This window comes from Homarus americanus, unplaced genomic scaffold, assembly GCF_018991925.1.
Source record: "Homarus americanus isolate GMGI-L3 unplaced genomic scaffold, GMGI_Hamer_2.0 scaffold58017, whole genome shotgun sequence".
NCBI lineage: Eukaryota > Metazoa > Arthropoda > Malacostraca > Decapoda > Nephropidae > Homarus > Homarus americanus.
The window spans coordinates 574-11,741 of record NW_024753497.1 but is presented as its reverse complement, the minus strand read 5'-3'; the positions used below and the strand labels follow the sequence as shown (position 1 = coordinate 11,741).

At 42.4% G+C, this 11,168-nt stretch overlaps 1 long non-coding RNA gene across 1 annotated transcript; it reads right to left on the bottom strand.

Annotated features, from left to right (window-relative positions):
- Positions 1-2,497: 2,497 nt before the first annotated feature.
- On the bottom strand, positions 2,498-9,980 carry LOC121855359. The gene is made up of 2 exons (XR_006086778.1): positions 6,164-9,980; positions 2,498-2,974 (listed from the first exon to the last, which is right to left on the bottom strand). It is a non-coding gene; the product is annotated as an uncharacterized LOC121855359 (long non-coding RNA).
- Between the last annotated feature and the right edge of the window lie 1,188 nt (positions 9,981-11,168).

The window sequence follows — 11,168 nt, the reverse complement described above, 5'->3', positions numbered from 1 at the left end:
TAGCTACTTCTATTGTTCCATTTATTAACATTACTTAAAACAACCATAGTCATTTGACTACAGCTACAGCCAAGGTCTTATTTTCTTCTCTTTTATATGTAGAACCAGTCAGTCACCGGTTTTGTAATCGACGAAAACAATGCCGTGTGTTTTAATATTCTACGTATTATTAATGAATTGTATTGCTCATTTTGCACACAAACAGTAATTCAATAAAAAAGACATTCAATAATGATTCTTTTCTACACGAGAGAAATGACGCTCTTTACGCGATTGTGCCAGTCGTCTGCACGTTGGCGGGCCGTTCAAACCCGTCGAAATTCCACTTTCCGCCGTCAAAATTTCTATTTATTTATTTTTGGCTCTGTTCCAATAAAATACGTTAAGAATTAAAAACTCTCCAAATTTCACGAGCTACTATACGACATTTAACCCTTCAATATGTCTTCAAAGAGGCCGTGATGCAGAGAAAGTGGTGCTAGTGCTTCCAAGCATAAGCACAAGTCACTATCTATCCAGGAAAAGGGTCAATTTCCATGGTCCGGTCCCGAGGTTGCCCGACTAGAGGTACGACATTTCGGTCCACAAAATATCTCACTTATTCAAAGTCCACATACATGCAACACATTTTCCAAATCCACAAACCAAAATAATTTCAAACTGCACAAATGACTATACTATAATCAAACAACAACAACAAGTCAAAACATTTTTCAAACTACAAATAACTTCAATCAATTACAAACAAACATATACAAGTCTACAAATATTCGAAGACGACCGATCCGCGGACGATTGACTTTCGTCGACGACGCCACATTTTTTACGACTCCGCGAACGAATCTACGACGACAAAAAATAACTCCGCGACTCCGGCCGTTCCGGTCGATTCCGACGACGCCAAACTCCCGACAAAATATTCCCGGTGCGCAATTGACACCCTTCAAATTAAAACCAATAACTATTCCACAATAAACAATTTCACAAGTCCACAACATTAACTTACACTCTTCAACTATTTCCCGATATATAACTGCCCAAACCCGACGCGACCGCGTATTCAAACTACAGACGGTACGTGCATTCTCGTCCTCGATGACAGTTACTTTCCAAATCTAAATAGAACTCCTCCTCTTCTTAACAACAACATTTAGTCAAATATCAACACAATATATCTAATTCACACTCACAACATATATATAACAACAAATAAATACAATCCAACATACACACAGCAGCAGTAATACAACCACAAATTCAATTGGTAACAACAAACATATACAGGAACACAAAAACAACCAACAAATGGGAGTAACAACAGGATCAAGAGCAATGGGAGGGTGAGAAACAACAAGGGAATCACAATCAAACAGAGGAGGAGAAGGAACAGACGCAGAACAAGCCAAAGAATAAACGAGGAAGACATATGGCGAAGAGGAGGAGTAAAAGAAGGAAACAGGAAGAAGAAGAGGACGGACAGAAGCAGGTAGGGGGGAGAAAAACGAAGGGAGTTGCAATGAAACGGAGGGAAAAGAAGCCGCACGACAAACACGTCAAAAAAGGAGGAGGAGGACGGGGAGGCAGAGGGAAAAGACAAAAAAGGGAGGGCTTACAAATTAAACATTGTGCTCGTATTCCTTCCCCTACTCGTCCAACAAATTTTATTATTATACAAACGCCTTCACAATAAACACCTTAACACGAGTGGAGCAACACGGAGTACGGGTGAACGAGTATAAATTCATCCCACAAATATATTACTGCTGCATTACGTATTTCCTTACCGGTAGATGTCGCGGTCTCAAAATAGGTACCCACGCGCACTCCACGACTGCCCGCTCTCAAACGCACTGCCACAATTACGTAAAACTAATACACCTGTCGAACCTTCCCGCCATTTCAAACACGCGACTCTTAGTTAAATCTACTTCCAAATCATTCTTTACGCATCTCGCGGGTATACTTTCGTTTGTGCGCCGCCTCGTCTCCGTCCGTTCTCCGTCGGTCCTCTTTCCCGTCCCGTAAACGGACCCCGATCGACCGTCGTCCGTATCCGCACGCGCCCGCACCCGCCGCTTTACGTACGACCCTTTCCTAAACCGCCATTTACTAAATTCGTCGTCGTCCGTCCCACGTCGAAAGGTTATTGCGATCGTCGCTTCCGCCAATTCCTCTACCGCGCGACTTCTTTACAATCCCCGTCGCATCCGTTTCTCACAATTACGCCGACTCGGCACTGACGAGTCAATTCCTTTAATACCCTACAAAATATATCATTCGTTGTCCCCCCCACCACCATCCTTATCACCTTTTACTTTATATCTTCACTAATATATAACTACTCTCTCTGTCCTAAAAAACCCACCAAATAGTCATCATTTCTCCATTCTTATCGGTTACCACAACAACACCATCTATGTCGGTCCGATCTCCCCCGTTCTTTTACTTTCAAAAGGCGCACTTCCCCGCCGCCGCCGCCGCGTTCTCTCGTATTTATGCTGCCGTTATTTACGGATGCGTCCCGCCACAAATGACGTGCGCGCCGCATTCCGTGACGTTCTACGATCGTAATCATCTCCCCAAATTAGTGCAAACACCTAGTGATCACAGGCAACATCTTCAATAAATTCATTCTCGACATGTATCGACTTCCTCCGTCTTCGCAGAGTCGGTCTCTAAAAACAATACTACAAACAACACGTACATTCATTTTACACGTTAAATCGTCTTTAAAACAATCGCGCCGGCCCGACATTGATGCGTGTCTCCTTCTGCGTTGACGAGTGTCTTCCCGCACTCGGGAGTGTGGCGTTCTTCCCGTGTTCCGGAGCATCTTCCTCGCGCGTCGACCGGTGTCTTCGTCCGCAGTCGACGAGCGTCTTCGTCCTCGGTTCCCGAATGTCTTCGTCCGGACCGCTCTCGTGCGCCGACTGTACGAGCCGTCTCCGACTCGTATCGGCGCGCTCCTCCGCAACTGAAACGGACAAATTACTGTCAAAATATATCGACAATTATCTACTATTACAAATTCTACTAATTCCCAAACAAACTTCATCTAAGTTCATTCTTTCTACAGTATACCTATACACAAACATATCTACACACTATTGCCAACTAAAACACACAGGCATACTCGACTACCCCACAATTACGTCCCGCACAAATTACTCCTCCCGCTCGTGCCGTACGCGGGCGCCGACGTCGCGCTCTGCCGTATCTCCGTAAATACCCGCGACCCCGTCGCCTAATACAAAATCAAACTCGACGCTCCTCCACCCGTCGGTACGGTGTGCTCGTCGCCACCTCCCATACTTAACGATTATCAAAAAACATACAATATACCTATACATAACATAATATTAATTGTACATATTCGTACCATTCCCAAGAACTCGAGAAATCTATAAGACGATTGGGAAAGTCCACTCGATCCGGACCGAATGTACGTCGTGCTCTCGAGATCGTACCATTTACGTCTGTGAACGTCTAGCGAACGTAACTTCCGCGACGACGGAGATCCGGTACGAGGATAAACGTGTTGGCGGTGAACCAAAAACTATACGGCGAGTTCTGCTATAACGCGTGTTTTGACGACGCGATTTATGAATTGAGGAACGATATTTGTAAAACGCGAACTCGTTTCCTCCGACGCGATTCCACTCGAACGATTGTTATGGCTTCGGTTCACGTTCGACATCGCGTGTTCAATTGAGTTATGTGTTTTGTTTGTGAACAATTGCAGAAATAATGTATGTAATATTTATGTATACAGTATACCTATATATTATAAGTCAATTGTAAAATTTTACATAAAAGAGACAATCAAATTACATAGCGTTTTACACCGGCGCTCTCTTTACATCACACAGTGTTTACGGTTCACGTTCGACTTCGCATATTCAATTGATTTTTGTGTTTTGTTTGTGAAGAATTGCAGAAATAATTTATGTAATATTTATGTATACAGTAAACCACTCACAAGGTCCTACAGTGACAACAAAGGGAAAGTGACCTCGACTGTGACCGTCTGTGCCTATTTTTAGCCGTCCTTGTGGTCGGTAATGCATATCGGTATATTTACTGATCATAATACTTATCTCCTATAAATAATTCATTTGAAATTTATTTTTGGGCAAAGAATATTCGGTAAATGACTGCGTTAATTCTTGAAACTACCCACATTGGTAAATTTAGGACATAAATGATGAACGGAAGTCACGTCACGGATTCGGAGTTTGGTCCTTAACGATCGCCATAAATGTACATTACCGGGTATAATGGTAGCCTCCCTTTTTCCAGAAAAAAGTATATAAATTAAAGAAAATACTTGCAGCATATTTAATATATTACAGTATATTATAAATAAATAAATCAACAAATAAATTCAAATTCCCTTATCATCCTGTGTTATAAACTCGAGTCCCCGAGCGAGTACACAAAAAGAAAACGGACGACCGACACATCCTCGAGTGGATAGAGAACGGACATCTCTACTGGGGGACTCGAACGTTTCTCGTGTTTTGTGGGCGCTGTAGCATAAGATGAATATGTAAATTGTAAAAATTTAAATAAAAGAGAAAAACAAAATAAGTAGCGTTTAAAGTGTACTTTACATTGTGGCTTGGCGCAGGGTTATGCAGTGTTTACAGTTCACGTTCGACATCGCAAGTTCAATTGATTTATGTGTTTTGTTTGTGAAGAATTGCACAAATAATTTATGTAATATTTATGTATACAGTATACCTCTACAGTATATGTAAAATTTTAAATAAGAGAAAAACAAAATACATAGCGTTTTAGACCCGCGCGCTCTGTTTACTCCACACTTTGTTTGAAACACGTGTGAAATTTTTAAGTGTCCTCGGTGATTACTGTTTCTCCAATTTTGTGACTATGGAAAAGAAGAATATCTCTGGGAAGCACTCTGGTGATCATAAAAGAAAGGCTATAACACTCGAAGAAAAGCTTGATGTTTCATGACTCCTCAACATCAATCTTCTCCCCCATCAAGTTATATTCAGATTTTTTCAAGGTCAAGTGTAACATTTACTGTATGATTTCAATATTAGATATCAATGTAACATTTATTTAGACTGTACTACGAAATTTTTGTCGATTTGGAGTAATCTGCACCTAACCCTATTTTCTCCATAAGCCCTGTCATTTCTATTACACGAATTTCTATAACACGATGTTTTACAAGAACACAACTATCGCATTATAGCAGAACTACCCGTACTCGAAAGGAAACGTCTCGTATGCATCCGCGTAAACTCGATACGCCTCGTCTCCTCGGGACGTGTACGGCGATGAGGATAATCTTACGTCTGCGTTCAAATGGTGCAATGTGTCTGAGGAGGATCCCTAATTACACTTTTAAGGGAAGTGCATATACCCACGCCACGAACTTTCGGCTTCTGTTCCGAGGGATCGTCCCGTGTACCCGCCTCCGGCGTGCCGCGTTCCTATTATGACCCGCAATGTGCATACAATAACGCCTACTTGCAATACAGTATAAAACATAGGACATAAATACATATACCTCATCCTCCATTACAAGCTACTACATTCTTAACCCTTACACCCAGGTGACGTCCATCTGGTCTCCCCTTTGTGGAGGAGGGGGTGGGGAGAATTCATCTTGTTTCTCGATTTATCCCAATAGGAAGGGAGGGGGAAGTGCCAGCAGCACCCTAACCCTTGGCTTAAACTCCCATTTTTTAATAATACTTTTCATATTGTATCCAACACTTTTAGACCAGATATGACACCTTCAATTCTATATCTCTATGCTAAATTAAGTACTCTCATTATAACACTTGTAATGTCCGTCCCTCTACGCATTTTCGATGGCACCCGAGTCTCGTCGTCGGTCGCATTTTCATTTCTCCCTCGTTATCTTTACGTTCTACTACTCTTTTACTCGTAAATTCCCGTCTTATTTCCTCTCGGTAACCGGTCAAAACTTCCTTCGATATTTCGTCGACGACGCGCCGCTTAATAAATTCTCGTCTCCCTTAAAAACCTTCCACTTACTCTACGCAATTCCTACGGAGACGCCGAGGCACGCCACATACGCATTCCTATTCTTCAGAGAACCATTAAGTAAATACCGTACACTGCGATATAAACATTACAATACGGCGTCGTCCGACATTCTCACCCGCGGTTCGAGCGGCGTCCTCGGCCGGGGTCCGTCGAGTCGCCGGTCCGCACAAAAATGACGTTTCTGACTCCCGTCGGGTGACTGCAAATGAAAAATTAAGGTTAAAAAATATACATAGTCAATTAGGCATGCAAATTATACATGAACCCTTGACACCTAACCCAAATATCTGAGTACATTCTCTAAAGACCTGGATACATTTGCCAAACATACACTTTCCATTGGAAAATCTTACATACTTAGGCAGCCACCAAACGGGGAGATACCACCTCCGCAGACAATATTGGAAGCGTAATGTGTCGTCCGTGGTAGATCTTCCTGCTACGTGGCATCCCTAAAATTGTGACCGAGTCCCGGGTCGCTCGTCTGACTCTCTGTCTCGATTGTTTCTCTTACAACACAACATAAATCTATTGTTCCTCACTTTTGATTTTTTTTTCCATTTTGTATTTCTTTAAGGTTCTTCAGTATTATTGTTACATATAAACTAGGTTACCCCATATTTATGGCAATATGTTTTATTTTACTTGTGCAATAATGCGCCACTTTGAATGCGCACGCGTGTTTTGGTTTCGTTTTTACGGACGGTCCCGAAAATATACCGGAGAGAGCGTCGTCGTTTGTGTCGTCGTCTGAGCCTCTCGCATCATATTTCGTTGATATCCACCAAAAATGAACACTGTAACTTCAACAATTATTATTATTATTACATTTTCGCCCCGATGTGGGTCGGTGACCCGTGCCCGGGTGGGCTAATTCCCATAAAAAAAATACGTATTATTTATTTACTTTGCACTCTTATACGTACGAGTGTCGACGAAATTAATCTGCCGTTATTTACGCGATCTCATTTCTTGCGCACTTTCGACGGTTCGACGCGTGCCCTCGTTCTACTCCGGATGCACGTCAAATACCCGACGACGACGACGACGACCCCTCCGGGAACGTCGTAGCGTCGACCTCCGGCGCGCCCCGCGACGAGAAGACCGCTCCGGAATTTCGACGAGACGTCACGTCGAACGGCGTTCCGGACTATACCCTCGACGATGACTGCGAGTGGCCTCGGACCAAACCCCACGCCTCCCGAGACACGGTCGAGTGAGGCTTCGGTCTCCGTGCTCGCCGATCGCCGCAATATAATACCAATTAAAACACTGCACTGTATGGCAAGTCTACCCTACAATGAATCCCCAAATCTGCTGTACCAAACATTCACTTGCCTAAAACGGTTAGCACAGACACATCCACCCAGGCAAAAGAGGGGACTTCAATCGACTACTCTTGTTACGGCGGAGGAGCCGCGCGCTCGGTCCGTGGGCGTCAAACCCGAGCGTTCCTTTAATCGCGGGCTGTGGTTCCGCCGGAAGATGCCGTTCCTTAGTTTCTGCAACGTGAAAGCCCGTCCTCCCAATTTCTCGCACGGCAACCGCCGGACGCGACCGCCTGCCGATGCCCTCTGGGTCCCACGCCACCCAAACAAACCCACCTAACTTTAGTAAATGGAAACGTACGTGCCCGAGAGTGGCGTACGAGTATTCTACGCGTGTCGCCGCATTATTCTCCCGCCGAATGCATTCGCCGCTGCGCATTTCGATGCGTTTTCCATTGAAGGACTAGGGTGTGGTTAGCAAATTATTTGTTCCTCTAATTGACATATATACAACTTATAAACCCTTCTTCACACTCACAATTTATAATTATAGTCACATATTTTATAGCAAACTCCAATAAACTTATCTAATATTTATCCCATTAATATCAACACTAATAACTGGTCACTTCGACTAAGTGTGTGTAGTGTAATTGTAATCACACAAAATGGTACATTATTAATAAGGTGACCATCATATACTATAAAACTTATTAAATAAAACACAAAAAAGGAACGACAGGTGCTAGGAGAGAAAGGTGGTATGTGGAGGGAAGGGATAGAGGGGTGGAAGGGAAGGATAATAGATAAGGAAAGGAAGAATGGTACGTGAAGAAAGGGAGGGGGGACAGATGGTGGGATAGAGGGGTGGAAGGGAAAGATAATAGATGAGGAAAGGAAGAGTGGTAAGTGGAGGGAGGGATACATTTAGCTGGAGGTAGAGGGAACAAGGGGTGGTATAGTCGTCAAACTATCCGTTAATCTTTAACGTCGTGTACTCGGAGCTTCCGTCTTCTCGAGTGCCGGAGCGGGTCGCCGCAGTTGTTTTGGGGGTCGACCGCCGGGCAAGTTTTAGCATTCTTACTCAATGAAATACTGTACATTACAAATACACGTATAATATGACCTTAAGCTAAAATAACCGTTGACTGAGCTTTAGTTATCCTTAAAATAGCATCCATAAAAATAGAAAAACACGTAGGTTATTCTCGACGATCGTCTCGCGTCGGAGAGCGGCACTCGCCGACCCGTCTCCGGAGCGACGATCTACGGTCGTTCTTCGTGTCCTTCTCCCGGATCGCGCTTCCGCTGCCCGAGGCGACTTCTTCTGTGGGTTAAGTTTGTGATGTGAATGCTGCCTGCATTTAATAATTATACTGCACTACATCTATACAACCATTGCATAGGGTATTATAAATCAATCATAATGCCCTCGTAAAATATCGTGTTGATCATTTTTAATTTGTGTCGTGTACCGGTAAGCAGAGTGTCGAGTGGCCGGAGGTGTGTCCCGGGCCGACGGCGAGACGATACCCTACGTGATGGAACTAATCTACGATCGTAACTAGTCTATTGCTAGAAAATGCAATATACTGCACGCGAGACTACGTAAACGAGTACTTCTCGCAAACGACGACGGACCGTACGACTGCGCAATACGGGCCGAATCTCGAGCGGGCCCGCATCCGCGGACGGACCGCCCTCGGCGTGCCCGTCGACGGACACGCGCGCGACAAAAATCGCCACGACTATTTACTAAACGAAGAAACGGGACGTCGACGACCCGACGGCATTGTCGAATATTACGTCGTCGACGCGTTTACGTAAAATTGTTACCGGTCCCGCGTACGCGTCGGTGACGCGAGGCGCATTCCTAGAGAGCTAATAGCTTTAAACCAAATTTGGACTCAATTAAAGTGGTTTCAATGGAACAATTTACTTTGGTACTCGAGACTAACACAAAATACTAAAAAGACCCAATATACCCAAATGCACCTCGGCCCATCTCCTACAAAACATCGTTTTTGTAGTATCGCGTTAAAACGGACGCTCGTAAATCGACGCGGCTAAAATTACGAGACGCGAAATGGCCCGTTTACTCGTGATCGGATTCGCGGCAAGATGGGGAGGAGGGTTATCGGTTTGACAGTTGATGCCAAGGTCTAGAGCTTATTTATTTATCTGTCCTTAACAGTGACTTTCAGGTTTTCTCTTATGAAATATCACTAAACTGACTTGGAAGAATATAATTAACATTGCTGGAATTCTTATAAAATTGTGATTACTTTGAATATAAACATGCTATAGTTCACATACAAATTTTAGTTGTAACTAATTTTATTACAAAGGGCTACAAATTTTTATCTCTTGTGCAAAATATACAACGTTTATGTTAAAATTATTAGCCGTCTTGTAACGATTTTAGCAATGCAAATTAAATTCTAACTTTTGTCTGTGATATTACTTAAGATAAAGCCCGGCGACACCGACGGTTGGCGCCCGGGTCTGTGGCGCATTTTTTCCCGGCCGGGAAATGACCCGGGTGAATATAATTAACATTCTTGGGATTCTTGTAACATACTGATTAATTTGTATATAAACATGCTATAATTTCCACTAGACATAACAATTTTAGTACCCAAATCAAATTAGTACAACAAAACTCCAGCTTTGCACTAAGGTCAATTATTTCTTTTAGTATGCTGTGTGCATGAAAATAAATGAAGAAATTGATGTAAATCTACCCAAAAATACAGTTCAAAAACTTTATATTATAAAATGTACTACAGTACTGTACACTAACGTACAACAATTTTTATCTCTCGAGCAAAATATATGACGTTAACATTCAAATTATTGGCTGTCTTGCAAGGATTCCAGCAATGCAAATTATAATCTCCTAACTTTAGTCTGAAATATTATGTAAGATAAAAACTGTAAGCCTAAAACCCTGGCTCAACAGATGGGGGAGAGAGTTAAGAGGAGATGTTTGACAGTTTGAGCCGAAGGTCTCTGTGAGTTTATTTAACAGTCCTACTAAGCTTCTCTCATTTTAAAATGCCAGTGAAATGACCTGGTACAATATAATTAACATTGCTGGGATTCTTGTAACATACTGATTAATTTGAATATAAACATGCTGTAATTTGCACCGGACATAACAATTTTTGTACCGTAATCAAATTAGTACAACAATGCTCCGGCTTTGCACCGAGGTCGTTTATTTCTTTTACGTTTCTTTTATTGTGGTGTCTGCATGTAAATGGATGAAAATAAATGAAGAAATTGATATAAATCTACCCAAAAATACAGTTGAAAAACTTTATATTATAAAATGTACTACAATTTTTATATCTTCAACAAAATACAGTATATATATAATGTTTATATTCAAATTATTGGCTGTCTTGCAAGGATTCCAGCTATGCAAATTGTAATCCCCTAACTTTAGTCTGAGATATTATATAAAATAAACACCTTAAAGCATAAAGTTATCACCAATGTTTTGTCTGGGAACACAAGGAGGGAGGTAGCCAGCGAGCAGGGGGGGGAAGTGAGGTGACAATGTCTTTATTTATTTGAGATAAGATTTGACAGTTGGCGCTGAAGGCCCGAGTGTTTATTTATCATTACTTAAGAGTGACTAAGCTCTTCTCATAATTTGCCACCCAAACGACCTGGGTGAATATAACTTGTAAGATAGTATTTGAATATCTGTGTAAACAATCTATATTTGCCATAGACATAACAATTTAAGTACCGTAATCGTTTAGTACACGTACAGTAAGGGTTTGCACTCGGGTCCATTGTTAACCGAGGGACCGCTGTAATTGCAGTATACTTATACTGTAC